This window comes from Perna viridis, chromosome 4 (assembly GCF_037379345.1).
Source record: "Perna viridis isolate PV_CMFRI_1.1 ecotype Kerala chromosome 4, ASM3737934v1, whole genome shotgun sequence".
In the NCBI taxonomy this organism is placed as follows: domain Eukaryota; kingdom Metazoa; phylum Mollusca; class Bivalvia; order Mytilida; family Mytilidae; genus Perna; species Perna viridis.
The window spans coordinates 28,403,560-28,416,273 of record NC_142448.1 but is presented as its reverse complement, the minus strand read 5'-3'; positions in this window follow the sequence as shown (position 1 = coordinate 28,416,273).

The following is a 12,714-nucleotide window of genomic DNA, read 5'->3' as shown; positions in this document are numbered from 1 at the left end:
TATATATAGAAAACTTATAATTGATGTGTAAATGAAGCTTAGTCAGACATTTAGTCAGATTTAGCATAAAAAGACAACAACAGCCTAAAACATACAAAATCTGAAAAACACGTGCAGAAAAATATGATTTGCTATATGACTCCACCAAACTCTGGGAGCATGGAACGTGCACCAAAAGGGAAGATGCATTCTGCTTTCCTAGAAACATCTGTCAAGTTGTTCATGTCATTTCTATTGAACTGGAGAGGAAATTATGACCAAGTGAACAAATTTATTTTCATGATGGAGATGGATATTAATACTACTGAAAGTATTTTCCTACTACCTTCAGATTGGAAACTCATGATATTAATGTGGTGCATTTGTTACAACATACTTACAAACTATCTTTTCACATGTTGTTACTTGTATTATTGCATTATGCAAGTTATAATGTACAAATCACAATTTTTATACGCAGTTATACCATGAGAGGACAAATTCACCATGGCAATAATTAACTTTTGCGGTAATGACTTCAATCTTAAGGTAACATGAACTTTTCTCAAATAAGTTTCGTATGATACTAAAAAATTCTGTGTAACCTCTCCGAGTTTTTCATTAGGTCATAAGACTCCATATGCTGAAAACAGAAAAAAATATTAACTCATGTGGATGAAAATTTGACAAAACGATTGAGATGTCTATTTAAATATAGCACAATTTTGTAACAAGTTTTCCACATCCTCTAATTTCTTGAAATATCAGTCTGTGGTGTCCTTAATCTCAATTTCAATTGTATATCGGCATAAAATTCCAATACATCAGATGATCTACATACACGATGTAGACAATGGAATAAAACACAATTACATTTGAAATCTGAAGATTAGGAAAAAAATAGCACAAAAATGAAAGCACGTGCAAAATTTACTCCTTAAATAAAATTCCAGATTGACATTGGATGCTCCGAATGGGTAAACATGTTGGATTGTCCTGCTCTACTAGCGACATCAGTCGCACTGCAAGTAAGTAAAATCCAGTAAATGCTACGTTCGGTGATTTTTTTTTATCAGTAAGACTTCAAATCTAAGTGAAGATATCTTATCTCATTTGTGAGATGGAAACTGCATTTCGATCAGTTGTATTGTGATGACGACCATGGTACAGTACGTCTACAGTGATGGTATAGTTAATGTTTTATAAGCATATTTGAAAGTGCATTTGCTCTACTAAGAACGTCAGATTTCAAATCATATGCATGGCAATAACGAATCAACTGTGTTAAAATGAATACTCCATATGCTGGAGATGTTGAAATGTTCATTGGCATTTAGAAAGGGGAAGTTTCTAATCACCAATAAGGTCAAGGTATGAAGCAGAATAATGTGAATCAATTGCTCCTTTAATTTCAAGTTCATTTGAATACTAGATCGTTTGAAATAAATATTATTCAGATAAAAAATATCATCTTTAACACGGAAACTGAAATTAAAGGACTGGGCTACAAGTCTTAGAATATATTTGGAAAGTGATTACTGATTGCATAATGCACCCCTTTGATAGCAAATGTACTAATTGTTTGGGGAGACAGCAGTTAGTATGGTGTTATAGAGAGGTTAATTACATGGAATGTGTGTCTTATATATAGTAAAGAGGAACTTGTAGCTAGCATAGACTGGACAAATCACTTCCATTTTTCTATAGTAAAGCACTTGAAAAATTAAAATCATCGAATATATAAATAGATCTACAAAGATTGGCACACAATTTGTTCCCATAGGTATTCCAAAATTCCTCTAAACTCGAGCCTTATATTGTCGATCAGAAATTCCAACATTTTAATAATTTAAAAATTTCGATATCTACCTGCTACTATTTTAAAGAGAGTTAGGAGACGCTGGATTAATCAATATTATTATTACCTAAGGAGGTCCTCAATTATTTCAGGACTTTCACAATTCGATTGAAGGACCTCCATAATTCGATTTTATGAGCTCCTCTAAATGTTCTGGACCTGAACAGTTTAATTTCAGGTCCTTCATATAAATACTTATTTTATATAGAAGCTCAACAATCAAAATCCATAAAACAGTCAGTGGTAGGTACTTACATCGAATTTTAAGAACATGAAATAATGTTGACCTCCTTAAATAAGAACTAAATGGAGTCGTTTTTCACGAAGTAGAGCTTCTGCTTAGTTTCGATTTTTAATAATGTGTGTTTTAAGTTATTAACAGCGTTTCTGTCCCATGCGGACCATGCGGATTGTTTTGTTTTTGTTTGTTTGTTTGTTTGCTCTTTTTTGTTATTTTGGATTTTTTTGTTTTTTTTTGTTTTTGTTTTGTTTTGTTTTGTTTTGTTTTTGTTTTTTGTTTTTGTTTTGTTTTTGTTAAATCAACATCTAATTACAACTTAATCACTATCTCATTATCTACCCCGTATTAAAAACGAAAAAAAAACAGGTTTGCTGTAACTCATGGCGAAGCTGTCGTCAATGAACAATCTCATAAATCAAAATTAATATGGTATAGAAATAAATCATGTTTAATTTAATGATCTTAGCTGAACTAAATCTGAAACATTATTTGAGTTTATCAATTCCGAAAATTTAAGACAATTAAGTCATCTACTATATTTTGTTTGTATTAACATTGATTCGCTCATAGGGTCTTTACATAGAAATTAAACACTATATCTTAAAGAAGATTTTGGCCTAGGTTGTGTCCTTATCGTATGACTTATGAAGTACCGTAGGAGAAGAATTTGGGATTGATTTTACATACGATGGGACATTACTTATTGTAGATTTAAACTGGTCTGAAGCTGGTGTGTCAGTTAATTGCTAGTAGTCTCTTGTTTGTACATATGTGTAATTTATATTCAGTTTCTTTATTTTCGTTGTGACAAGGGACTCAAACCTTTTTTAACTTATCTTAAGGTTTTTTTTATTATGTAATATTTTTCCACAGTGGCCAGATTTAAAAGGGGAGGGAAGTGATCACGCCAAAGTACTTTAACCCCACCGCATTTTTCGTCTGTCCCAATTCAGGAAATTCTGGCCTCTGTTTTTCTTGCTTCGTTTCCTCTTGGACAACTCTCTCGCTGTACCTGTGTATAATGATGTTTTGGGGCCAGCTGCAGTCTGTCCTGTGGTGTGAGGGTTTGCTCGTTGTTCATTGATGACCAATTGGTGGTCTAGGGCTGAAATTTTCATCCTAGTGGGTTTGTTGGCTCTGACATATTCACCATACGTATTCTCGTTGTAATATTCTTTCAGCATGTCTAATAATTTAGTAAGGCTTAACCAGATTCTGCTAGCAGCACTTGATTATCTGCATATAGCATAACAAAGGGTTTTAGATATTTCTTTAACTCGATATCATCATCATCTGATACCGTTTCTAAACCTTAATATTTCTACCTTAGAAAAAGTGTGGAGATCGTTTAAATATAGTGAAAACATAATGAAAGAAAGGCTCTCGTCTATAGAAGTCATCACTACAGAAGTTTTATGGTCGTCATTATGCACTCGTGGATCGTTACGGTGTATCCATTTGGTCTCAGTATCGTATTAATTTCCCCATAGACTTCCATAGTGAAGTGCATATTTTTAGGATTTTTTTTTAAAATATGTAAATTGATTCAATAAAACTTTCACTTGTGTAGCATTTCTAAGGACATGTGAAAAAATTATTTCCCGCAAAGAAAATAAGATGAGTCCACGTAGATCGGTCCGAAAAGTAGTCTTAAACTATAAATAGCCATTTTCCCTACTTTCACTTTCGTTTTGCACTCATCAAACCAACCTTTTCAGTGGAACATTTTTATGTTATTATGTTATATTTTCTTTTACAAATGTTCTTCACCTTACAGTGAGATGTTTGCTATATTTTATAAGTCATTGTTCATATCTTTTGACAAAACATTAGTTTGTAGAGAGGCAAAGAGAAAATGCACTATATTTTAGTGGCATCCATGTTTTGACGTACACCCGTTCAGGGATATGCAATACGATACTGATACCATATGTACGATGAAAACTGATTTCTCATAGTTGTCCATTCTTCTTTTGTCTACCCTTTTTATAAGCAGCTCGGCTACCTTAAATTGCTGTACATGATTTTTCATTGTTTTGTACCATTTTTATTTGCTGCATACGTAAGAAGCTTTGGCCAAAAAGACCAGAGTGCCAGACATTATCGAATGCCTTGGCAAATATATAAACGTATGTAGTGGGACGGACAAAATGCTGTAAACTGTCGAAGACCTTTTTTTTAAAACCGTACTGGTTCTTATGAAGGAGCTTATAGTTTTCGAAAAAAAAAATGACTGTCTCATATTTAAAACAAATGTAAATAATATTCCCGTATAGCTCAAAATTGTGATTGGTCTGTAGTTTTTCGGTCAGATTTGACACCCTTGTTCTTATAAAAAGGTAGTATATTTTCAATGAGCCATGAATTGGAAACAATCCACGAATCAACAATTAATGATATCTAATCTTATAATACACAGGAAGAAATAAATGACATGTCATCCTGAACTCGTGGTTGTTGTGGGGTATCCATCTGCGCCATGAAAACTGATTTATTCAACGTGTCATAGTTTTCCTTTCCTCGTTTGTCTAAACCGGACTTTACTTTTTATGAGCAACCCGGCGGGTGTTTCTAGAAAAACAGATGACGCTTACCCTACTGGTGCACCTAGTCCATGCTCCCAGTTCTTAGTGGAGTCTGAATTTCTCATTTGCTTTTATTACTTTGTATGTGAGCTTTTAGTTACTTCATGTTCTTTGTTGTGTATGTTTGTTTTCCATGTCTGGACTTTGTCCCTGGATTACATTCTTTTGAATACCGCTATAACCTTGGTTCCCTTGATTGTTCTTTTAATATAACCATTTACAATAGCGCTACCACCACAAGCTTTTCAATTTGACAAGATCATTATGACATTTAGCTCATTCACCTCTGGTAAAAAGGAACATTGTTTTCATCTACAGATAGTTTTTTTTTTTTTTTTTTTAGTTTTTTCTTATAGTTTTTTCAGTTATACAGTGAATCTGTTAGTATATCATAACTTTGTTCACGTTTAAAATTGATGTTCCAGAATGTTGTAGTTAGACTTTTTCATTCTTGAAGAACTATTATGTAAGTGCCTGTGCTGTTTACCATACCATTGTACCTAGTACATACTCATAGTTTTTATTTGTATCCGGGTTGCTCATTTATTCTTGAATTTTTCAACCTCCGACGTCTGACCTTCAAAATTTGCTCTTGACGCGGCAGCAAGCCGTCTCAGAAAATGCAAAAATCTTATGATTTTATGCGACGTTATCCGATGGTCAAGCGTTTGATTTGAACTATATCCGAGAGGCCTGTCTGCAGTGGTTTGTAAGAGAGGAAAAGAACGCCTGCTGTGTATTCTTTCAAATAGATTTATGATGATTTGTCTGTTTTCGTGGTTTTGTCTTTAAGTCATGTCCTTCGTTCTAATCATGGTGTCTTAGTTTTTTATTTTCTTTAATTGTATTATGCTTGAACACATTCTGAATATTTTCATTGATTGAATGATGTGGACACACTTGTAATACTACAAAAAAATATATATAAAGACTGGTATGAACTCAAACTGGTATTGCACGAAGAGCAAATTTGAACATACATACGATTTTTCTTGAACGTGTTTGCATTGTTTAGAAAACCTCCCCATTGTTTATATCAATAATTGAATTATGCCCACGTTGATAAATATCCATTAACATGTTTACTGAACATCTAAATGGGGAAAAAATTATAGATTACCATAAGACAAGTTATATACATATTGCAATGCTTCTTCCTTGACGATGTACCTGCATGGATGTGTAGAACTTGCTATGTCATGTTAATGATTGGCCAGTTCACTTTATACAGGTTAGCTTTATAAAATTCTAGACTCTCTTTAGATAAACAGAAACCTACAGTATGGTGTCTCTCAAGTACATGGATGGCCTTTATTTTAAAAAAGTAGGGGCCATAAACTCAAAATCAAGTAAATCAAATAAGACCATTTCTATAGTAGTTAGTAAAATCATATCAAAATTTCATAACAATTGATCAACCATAACTATAAAGTCATCGCACGAAAACCAAGTGAATATGGACGACGACGGTGACGCCAGCACCATACCAGTATACAATGTTTTGCGGTGACATTATTGTATTAAATATATTCATATATATAGGCTAATTCGGGGTTTGAGAATGCTCCATTTTTAATTCCACAAAAAGCCTGTCAATTACTCTTCCTTAGGACCAACTTGGTACTGTGTGATTTGCTTAAAATTTACATCTAGAAGGTCTTTGTTTTTATATTAGTCCTAGGTAAATAGGTCTCTAGCAGAAGACAATAAAGCAGCATAATGGAAAAAATACCACTTACAGTCATGTACTCAACAGATAACATTTGAAATTCTTATGAAAGAAAATTGCAATACCGGTATATGAAGGACTTTAAGACTAAATCCAACGATACTAGCTCACAGTTTATACTTTAAAATCAATATTTCATCTAAATCTTGTATAAAAAAAATTTAATCAACGTCTAAATAGTTATATACATTTGTAGACTGAAAAAGGTTTCCTTGGTCAAAAACTGTATACTATAGTACTTGTTTTGCATCTGAATAAAATATATCCAAAGGCACTGACGTGTATTACATCATCTGACATCACTACGGCTATAAAACATTATAATCATATACAGTAAATCTAACTGTGCAATCCCAAATCAATGTCTATTGAATATTCTAAGAAAAATATCATCTGACATCACTATGGCTGTAAAACATTTTAAAGAACATTGCATGTGCAATGTATTTTATCTTGCATGCACATCATGATAAAATGAGCTCAGACCACCGCCATCAAAACAAAAAATATCTCAAGCGCCGAATCACAAAAGAGAATTGCCAGTGGACTAAGTCTAAAATTATTACAATGTAGTTGTTTAGTCTGCATATTTGGTTTCACTGTACTCTGAGTTTGGTGTCACGATAATGACTTATTTCATTTCAAAAGTTTTAAATAAAAATAAATCCCTACCTACCGACCCTACCAAATTTCAGAACGGTGATCGGAAGCATAACTTTATTTTTTTCGGCCTTGGAGATTTCTCATCAATTTACTGACATACACCAATAAGTTGACTTACCTATCTGTCTTACATGCACTTAAAACTGTTAAGTTTATCCCGAAAAGTATTTTGCTGGGTCAAAGATTCAGCAAATGCTGTAGGCTGAACAATATAACCGTGCAGATCACAAATTGGATCACTAGGTCACGGATCGACATTAAATCACGTGGTAATGCATTTAATGAATTGAATGAATGAACGTGGTCACACGACTACTATAATTTCCCCGAATACACCATGACCCACATTCACTGGTATGACTATGCTCGGGGACTGTAAACGCTTCGATGCTTTACACCGTCCGTGAGAGACCTCAAATGATAGCCAAGGAACCCCTCCGTCCGTCATGAATTACAAATACCACATATGAGTGCAAACCGGGCTAACAGTATTGAGTATATATGCTAGCACGAAAACAAATTAAACCAAGTATATGAAGAGTCAGCAGATGGTCAGCGTCTTTCATATCGTAGAAATGGTTGGCTAAAACTGTGTTACGAAAGATTTTTGGGGATTTTAGTGGTTTATATCCACACAGTCGAATTATCAACTCAATTATATGCTAGAAGTAACGATGTCCTAGCTTTAAAATGCACGAAATTAAGGGTGTTACGGATATAAGAAAAGTGCTATCGTTTTCCACTTTATTGTTATAGTGTTATTTAAATAGGGTCACTTCAATAACTAAGAAATCTGAGTATTGGATGCTTGTGTTTTATTTTTTTTCTTTTCAGTTGTTTTGAATTGTTTTAGTTGATAATAATAAAGTCTGCTAAACTTCTAATTAACATGATTTTCCAATAATTTGAATAACTGTGTTATTTGAGTATAACTTCTTCATCTTTGAATGAAAAGAAAATAGCCATTTAACAGCATAGATTCTTTGATATGGGACAGGCTTTCGTATTTGCACCATTATACTACGTTGGGTTTAAACCTTTATTTTTTAGAATAAAAGCTTCAAATTATTTTGAAGTCTGTAACTCGTAACTTGTATGTATATCTGTACCATAAAACTTTGAACAGATCGATTGCAACATGGAAATAGTACTGTAAGAGTAATCAAGGGAGACAAGGTTATAGCGGTAATCAAACGAATGTAATTCGGGGACAAAGACAAGACATGGAAAACAGATATACACAAAAAAGAACATAAAGTAACTAAAATCGTACATACAAAGTTACAAAAGCAAATGAGCAACTCGGACTCTTGTCCGTTTTCTTGGTTTTGTCTTAAAATCATGTCTTTCGTTCTGATAATGGTATCTTAGTTTTTACTGTCTTTTATTGTATTAAATTGTTATATACTTGAAATAAATGTTTTGATTTAATTCATAAGATACGAAATAAATAATAGAAATGGAATATAGGTGAAAAATATATAAGGGTCTTACAGGAGTTCAGAATTAAATCAGTATGTATTAGTATATAGTTATAAGCAAACGCTCATGACCTTCCAAGGGTATATATAAGTAATATTACCTAAATATATATTTTTCAACTCTGAATATATGAATTGGATACTTTAAGACAAGATAAGATAGTGCTTTCACCATCATGGACCCTCATGGATAAAAAAAAATAATACAATGATTAAAATGATTTTAAAAAACTGATCAAATAGATAACAATCATGGATGTGCGATACAAGTGGGAGTCCATATTGTGTTCAAGGATTGTTCCCCTTTGTATATTTATTCGGTGTAACTGTTGTTACACTATTTGTTAATTATCTTTTTAGCTATGAATATGGTTTTATCCGACTATTTCTAACAATCATTGAAATGAACAATTCTGGCAAATTATTAAAACGTGTAATATACACATTTAGTACAATACAATACATATGAGTGGTCATTACACAAAACATTTTTCACAAACATGCAAACTGTGGCTGTCCATTCAGTACCTTCCCAGGATAAGTCTTATTAAGTCTTGTTTAAAGTTTCTCAATTTTTCAATTACATTTATATCTTCATTAGTCACCAACAAAAGATATAAAAATACGCTAAGACTATTGACACGAGCATAATATTCTTTCTCACGTGTTGGTATTTTCCAATCGATTCCCGTCCAGATTAATATATCGCACGTTGACGTTTGGTCGCTTTCTGCGGTAAATAAATACTGGAAAGTAGTTTGTTGCTCATACTTTTAATATTCTTTCTTCAACTAAATATATCGATAATATTTCATGAAATTTAAATTCGAATAAAACGGATGTTACAAGTTTATTGCTATATAAAAAGGTCTTAAAAATCGTCGTGATAACACAATGTTTAATTCAAAATTCGATTAACATTTTCTGTAAATAATCATCGATTAAGCATTAATTACTCATTAAAATAGAAATAAATAGTATGAATAACACATCATTTACAGTTTAGCACCGACTAACCTAACTCAACTTATAATACAACAGTGAGGCATTTCCCAGAAAATTGTATATTTTTTATGACGTTATATTTACATTGAGTCATTGTTATAACAGGAAAGAATTGTCGCTACCACTTGGAGATGCTTCTGTTATTCCTTTTAAAACACTATAAGTAGCAGTCGTGGTAAGAATCATGTAATTTCTGTAATGTGATACACCCCCACACAAAAACTACATATTTTTATTTTTGTTAATAAATTGCTTTATGAGTCTATATAATGCACTGTTTGACTATGCATTCCAATCTGTCTGCACTTAGGAGATTATTCACAATTAAAATCCAACCGAGATCAAGTACGTTGGATATTCGATGTTCGATATTTGACATTCAAACTTTTCAATATCAAACTGAATATCAAACGGTAAACTTTTACCGTTTGATATTCGTTTGATGTTCATTTCTGGCTACCTAAAGAATGTAAACTCTAAATGAATATCAAATGAATATCCAACGGTTGTCTTTTTCAGTTTGATATTCGTTTCCGGTTTATATATTGAATACAGAATGGATTTGATATATAAACCGGAAACGAATATCGAACTGAAAAAGACAACCGTTGGATATTCATTTGATATTCATTTAGTGTTAACATTCTTAAAGGTAGCCAGAAATGAACATCAAACGAATATCAAACGGTAAAATTTTACCGTTTGATATTCAGTTTGATATTGAAAAGTTTGAATGTCGAATATCGAACATCGAATATCCAACGTACTTGATCTCGATTTCCAACAGTTTCTATTATATCTTAGTGCCATTTTAAGAGTACATTCTATATAATTTATATTTCATATGAACAGGGGTCATATGAAAAGCCACATTACAGGTAACAATCTGTTTACTTAAGCATATAATTTAAAAAAAAATATGTAGCCTTTCCAACCATAGCTTACAATTTACATTATTCTTAGATGGAGTGCTACTTCAATTACATTGATTCATATATTTCTTTCTTACTTTAAAATAATGAATGTCAATTTAACGTTCCAGAAAATATCAGATAAATTGGGTGATTGGCCTACTCATGTTAACAAACATTCGAAAAAAAATGTGGTTGAATTTTTATATCCATGCATAATCAAACTATATTTTACCTCAGCTTTACAAAACTATTTGACTTGACATTGTATCGTTTATATCATTTTATTTATCAACCAACTAACCAATTCGTGCTTCAATAACATGACAAAGAAGAGATCAAAGAACTTTTTTATTAACACCTAGACCTAAGCTCAGCATTTGTGTATTTTTTTTTTATCGCAGAGTAATTAGATTTGAAAAGCTTAAGATTTTTTTTTCTTATTGGTTTATTTTTCCATATAACAAATTGAATTAGTTCGAATGCAGGACCACGCTTTGTAAAGTTTAAAATCTACTTTGTAATGATCAGTAACAGTTTCGTGTAAAAAAAACAAGGAGGCCAGTTATGTAGATAACAAAACATTTTTCTTTGGACCATTTTACGTATGTAAAACATCAACATCGGATAAAATATCCATTAAGTTGGCTGAAGATTCTTCGCACGGGAAATGGTCGGGAAAAATATACAAGTGGTTTTTTTTAAATTTGTTGTTAATTTCTTTGAACTTAATGTGTAATAAAATTATGTTATTGTTAAGACAAATGCTCTGACCATAAAGAGAAAACAAATCGATATTTTAAATCACACAGATGTTCCGAGAGCTTGCATTCAGATCTGTTTTTATACGTATACAAAGCAAAATTGCTATAGAACATCAAAATCTCAAACCAGATTGTTTTCATCTTCCTCGCTTATCATTTTATTGATTCTTCTTCTAACCCTAAATATTTTATCATCGAAGTCTTTATTGCATTATTTTATTATGTTGAATTTCATTCATCCAAAGACGTTTCAGAATTCAAAAAAGAAATTTACTACTTAACGTGTATTTAATCAAATTTATTTGGATATTCCGATTTATCATTTTGTTAACTCATTAAGTCAGGAATGATAAAACAAAATTCTGGTTTTTGTGTGGTATAACTATTTTATAGAAATTTGAAATCAACAAATGTTTTAAATATGAAAAATAAAATCACAGACTTTTGTTGCTTGTTTATTCCTATCAACAAAAGGAAAATAAAACTTACAGAACTAATAACCTATAGAAAAGTGTTGTTTTTTTTTTACTTTGCAGAAAAAAAACACTGTGTTTTCATGTAATGAAAATATTCTGAAGACTATATTTCTGATAATTACTATTAGTTTTCTTATATTTTCAAATGGAACGTTAAAGAAGACATATTTCTTCGTACATTCTTTAAACAGATTCTAGAAGCGTTTTCTTATGTAAGTATTAATTATTTCGATTGGAATTTCCTTTTTTTTATTTAAAAACTTTCTATGAAATTAGTGCAATTGAACAATGTTTTGTAGCATGTTAGCAAAGATTGATTGCTTTTCATACTTTTCCACGCCGTTTCAGAATTTTTACAGGTTTTATAGTAACAGGTTGTCATAAGGAAGAATATCGTTTATTCTTATTTTTTAAAGGAAAATCTTTGTTTATTGACATTTTCTCTCAAGATATCAAAAAAGTAAATACAATAATACCTAATTTGAAGGAACATAAATACATAGAAAACACCGAACAACCATTACATGTATCAATAATAGTGCAAACTTGTGCCCGTTTTTGTGTTGTTATATAGTAAAACATTGCTCATTTGTAATATGTAGGGAAAACGGTAGTATTTATTTCCCATAGGCGACAATACTAACCTTTTCAAGTTTTACAGTAATTTAAAATAAAAACTAGGATTCAAAAACTATTCATTCTTGTAGGACTTTACTTCGGAAATCCAAAAATCAGTATCGGATAGGGGGTTGACCATCTTTTTTTTCAACCACCATCAGAAGTTTGAGTGTACCGGATGTTAACAATTTTCAGGGGCAAATTCCATGAGAGTAGGCAAACCTTTTAAAAAATTATAAAAAAAAAAATTATTTGCAAGTATAAAAAATAAACTTTATATTTTTAAAGACTTGAATGATCACAAAATCTGAGAAATAAATTTCATTATCAAATACCACGTCATTGCTCCAATCAGTGCACTCAAAATTTGACTTCCTTTCATCTGAATAGGGCACACGATTGGA